Raw genomic sequence first — 5,313 nt, 5'->3', positions numbered from 1 at the left:
AATGGAACTTCCAGCAAAGTTTGAAACAAGTCAATCGAAATAAACAGCATGTGGTTTTAGAAATCAGTATAAATAGAATTAACTGTTATAAGAGACATAAACACACGTCATTACTGTTAATACTTCGAAGAACTCGATTGTCTTTTAATGTTTAATTAACATTTAACCTAAAACAGTTTTAGTTATTTATGTAATAGAATTCATTAGCGTTTATAGTTTTGTTAGCAGATTTGAGTAGAGAAATGAATAGCAATAGCGACGAGAGAGAGAATTCAAGACTTTATTTTATCTGTTATTTCTCTCTCTCTCTCTCTCTCCCTCTCTCCCCCCCCCTCTCTCTCTCTCTCTCTTTCTCTCTTCTCAAATTGTAGGAATTCTCTTTGATATTGCTGTTCCAAATTTCTCTATTCAAACTTGCCAAACTATAAACGCTAATGAATTCAATAAACAGTTTAGTAACTCAAGATTCGTGTAGGCATGCACGCATTTCATACGTGTCAACTTGGAAAATCCCAAACCACTTATGACAGTGAAATTATTTCCCTCTTGATATATCAAGATGGCGAGCTCGATCTCCAAGGACATAATGTCGTCTTTACATTTTCATCAACAGTTACGTGCTGTATGTACTTGTGGAGATAAAAATAAGCAATAAAAATTTTAAAGATATGCTTTCTGACTATTTTGCAAAATTACAAAGTCGTTAAATAAATATCTGTAACTTCGAAAAGTTTTTTTGCTTGCGCGTGAAATCCATTTGTTTTTTAATTATCATATAATCTTTATTTTTGAAATAAATTGTTATCATAATAGATTTAAATCAATATTTAAGATTTTAAGAAAGTATTATTCGGAATAAATAAAAGTTATTTGTTGCATTAATGAATAATTCCAATTTGGGATTAATCTTCCGCCCAAAATCATTAATTAAAAAAGTTCTAATCAGAATTTGAAACCAGTTTTGAAGACATCATTCATAAATTTTCAAAAGAAATTCATTACAATGATACGATATTTAATCAGTTTCATAAATCACTATATATCTATCCCATAAGTTCATATTAACCTCGAATTGAAACTAAAATGTTACTCTTTCCATTTTTGATGGATTTTGTACTCACAATCAAAGAAAAAGAAGAAGCATTTTTATAGTGGTGGCAACTATATATAGATAACATATGTAGAATTGATTTATTCGACACATATATACATTAATTCTACACGCTATCATTATAAAAATGCACAATTTTTTTCTTTCTTCTAAGTGTCTTTTTATCTAATGTATGAGTTTGTTGGACTATCTTTATATAGAAAAAAAATCCTATAATGTTTGATAAATGATCAACTACGTTTGACTTTGCCGCGGAAGTGATGGGAGTCGGTGCTTCAATCCCCAAGTGATAACCCATCGGATCGTGCCGCCATCCTCTCGTCGATGTGAAATTGTCGATGCATTCTCTTCGCTTCCTCACCTTCTCTCTTCACATTCTCTGTATCATAAGATAGAAGAGATAGTGTAAGCGAGAGACTTATTCTGCGTATAAGAGTTCTTGCCACGGATCAAAGTAATTTCTTCAAAGCCGCGTATTCCCGCGGGGATCGGTGGAAGTGGCCTCGAGAAGGCAGAGTTCAGTAGTGAAATACATTTTTGACTTCTTCAAAATTTTCTCAGTGGCAACACGACGATGGGATGAGAGAATAAATAAAAAGTTTGGCAGAAGTACAAGTATTTTTTCAAGTTCTTTGTGTATGTAGAAATATTCTCAAAAGTGATTCTAAGGAGATATCATGGCTCGCATGAAGTGAACTATATAATAATATATATAGTTACAACTAACACGTGTGTATAACATTTTAAGTAAATTTATATGAAATCTTAGCCAAAAGGACCCCGACAAATTAATGTAAACTTAGAAAAAATGTTCAAAAAATAGTTTTATTGAAAAATAACAGCACACAAATCAGAACTTAATGTTTGATTTGATTAGATCATGGTATTTTTATATATTTTGACGTTATAAAACCGAATTTGATGTCCAAATTGCTCCATCATGTTACAATTTTTTTTATCAATGATTTTATCAAAATAGTTCAATTTCTATTATTTTTAGCATTATTTATAGTCTGGTTTTTAATATGCAAGTTGAAGTAAAAAGAAGAAAATAAGTTCAATGATAATATGTAAGTTTTAAAGTTAGTATGCAAACTGGGCTTACAAATTTTGGAAAATCGACCAATTTTCCGTCGATAAAAAAATTGTGACAGAATAATTTGGACATCGAATTCGGTTTTAAAAAGGTTTAATTTGAAATATTAGGTTGAGTCATAAATTTCCGTTTTAATACATGGACTTTATTTCTCTAATAATAAAAAACAACAGCTATATCTTAATCAATTATATATTCGCCATTATTTGCAGTGATTTGTTGCCATTTATTAAATAGCTCTTCTATGTCTTTTGCGTAAAAATTCGCTGGTTTTGGTGTGAAGAAGTTTTCAACAACTCTTGAACCTAATTGTCATTAGAGAATCTTTTTCCCATCAGAGCGTTTTAAAGCGAATGAAAAAGATAATAATCAGATGGCACATCCTTGACCATAAACACTGCAAATTTGTTTAGCTATCTCCGTAGCATTTTTCTCCTGCTTAAACTCGCATAATATTATATGACGAGAGAATATACATTTTCATTTCTTTCATTTCAGGGCAGAGAAATTTATTACTTTATTCCGATGTATACGCTATAACTGTCATTGTAAGACTACGAAGCACTATTTGCTTCAAACATTATGTGCTGATCTACCAAATACGATGAATCATTATATAGGATGATAAATATATCATAACAATTTGTTCCTAGAAACGGAAATTAATTATCACTCAATCTAATACATATATAAGAATACCATAGTCTAATCTTCGGAATAAAAAATTTTTTTGAATGCCTATGTAATTAATATTCTTTTCTATAAGTCTTAATATTTTTTTAATTTGCCTTGGATTTTATTATCATCTTTCTTAAGAAAATATAATAAACTAAGAGTGCTTTATACTTAGGCCAAAGCTGTATTATACAATAAATCTATATTTTTTATCATGGAAATCTTGCTCTCAGACAGTAAGTAAAAAATTTACAAAGAATTCGCGAGGAACTAGAAATACAAGAAATCGTCGCTTCGTTCATCGATGTCACCATTGCGCAAGGAGAAGAGACGGGGAAATTTTTAATTAACGGACAAGGAAGAGAATGAGTTCTCGCGCGCGTAGTCGAGATCGACCAAGTTGTGCTCGCTCCCGACGAAGAACAAACGCACGCGACGACTTGCCGATCGAACAAAGTTGGAAATCGGCGAGAGCTGTTGACATTTAATTTAAATTGAACAAGACGGGCTTCTTCGTTATTGATCGCGATTGGTTACGACGAAGATGACAGGATACTTGTTAGATTTATCTCACTCTCGTTTTGCGACCATATTTCGTTCTAATTGTAAGAATTATTTAGTAACACATGACCACGCAACTGTGGTTTTGTTCAGGCAAAGGTGCCAGAGAAATTAATAATTTGTCGCGCTTGGAAGAACATGTGCATGTATAACATAATTTTTCGGTGACCACGAATATTAGATGAAAAGATCTAAAAGAGGTCATTTTATTTAGAGTACAGTATTATTCATTCCAATTAATTTTATGCGGGATATTTTTTGATATAACGCAAACTCAAAATATTTATTAATAAAATATAAAATTTTGTGATGTAGGAAAAATAGAGATTTTAGGTGGAGTACTGTCCTATGTATTTAGAGGATAACATTTTAAAACTTTGTTCAATAATTTTTGTTGAAATAATTCACCTCATTTGCCGCTGCTTAGTTTTCTCGCTAATTTTCGCGGATAATTCGTCACCGGATGGAACCTCGCGTTTTTGAGAGACCGTTACGACGACGCCGTCGTGACGTGCTGGTCGATGCAATCCATTCGTTTCGAACGTCAGTTCCTTCGTCAGGGACCGACAGTCTCGCCGACACGTCCGTAATTATCTTCGCTTTCCGATCCCTTGGGAACTCCGTGGCAGCCCTAATTAACGCGCTACACAGCTCGGCCATTTCGCGTCGTAAATATTTTCGACGAGAGATGCGTTCCGTCACGCTCACGTCCGCTTCGCCGCGCCTAACGGAGTCACGTGACGAAATTCACCAATCTAATTTAGCCGAACGTAATCACGAAATATCGTACCATGTCTCTTTCACAATTTTTTATCAGACCCGCGATGCTTGAAAATGTGAATAACATTGGCGTCGCGTAACATCGAAAAATTGTTACAATTTTAATATTACTCGTATAATTATACAATAAAATAAAGAATAAGTACAATTGTGTAAATGCTATACATAAATATAAAGAATGCCAATGATCGGTCAAAGTTAGATGTTATGAATATAATACAAATTCTTAATTTATATATTGTATATATATATATATATAAAAATGTATTTATACATATAAATGCATATATATATATATATGTAAATTTATATACATATAAAACAATAAAATAAAATTGGAAAATATGAAAAAAACAGAAAGAATAAAAAGTTGTGAAATCTATTAAGGAATAATTAATTAGTCAGAAATTAGTCAGGTTAACAAATTTTAAATTACAACTTCACAGTTTATTTTTGTTTAAATAATTTTTTAAATTTTGCTTGTTTTTAATTCTCTGTGAAAGTTACTCGAAACTTGTAGTAGGTGCATTTATATTTTATTTCACTGTATAATGTATTAGCTTCGGTGTATTTCAAGCGATGGAAAAGAATGTACTTTGCAATTTATACGGTATGCTGTTAAAATATATATGCAATAGGATACTTTATATTTCAGTTATTTAATTCGATATCTATTATTTATGTTCGCTGTAGCAGTTATTTATTACTTCATTATTGTGAATGGATATAAATTCAGACAAGTACTCCTAAACCATTTATGTAAATAAATGTATAATTGCTCAAATATGTCCAAGATATTAGAATTATCAACTACAATATAAATAACAGTCCATTCCATCGTCTCACTTTTCACAAATCATTTCGGGCGTCCAGTTGAGTTGAGATTTCTTAGATCAAGTTACAATACGCAGGTTGATTATTGAATAAAGGAAACGTTAAGCTTTTTTCCTAACAATAAGAGAGTCATATTGCTTTACCGAGATAAGTGTGTTGTATTCTCTTCTTGTCTTCTACGTGAGTGGATATTCGTAGGCGGCCGAAACACGCCGTCGAGGAAGGTTTGTCTTCGTCAAGCGGCCGAAAGGAGCGG

Source organism: Mycetomoellerius zeteki, unplaced genomic scaffold (assembly GCF_001594055.1).
Source record: "Mycetomoellerius zeteki isolate Tzet28-1 unplaced genomic scaffold, Tzet1.0 scaffold471, whole genome shotgun sequence".
In the NCBI taxonomy this organism is placed as follows: Eukaryota; Metazoa; Arthropoda; class Insecta; order Hymenoptera; family Formicidae; genus Mycetomoellerius; species Mycetomoellerius zeteki.
The sequence above is the reverse complement of the archived record's forward strand: the minus strand, read 5'-3'. Positions refer to the sequence as shown.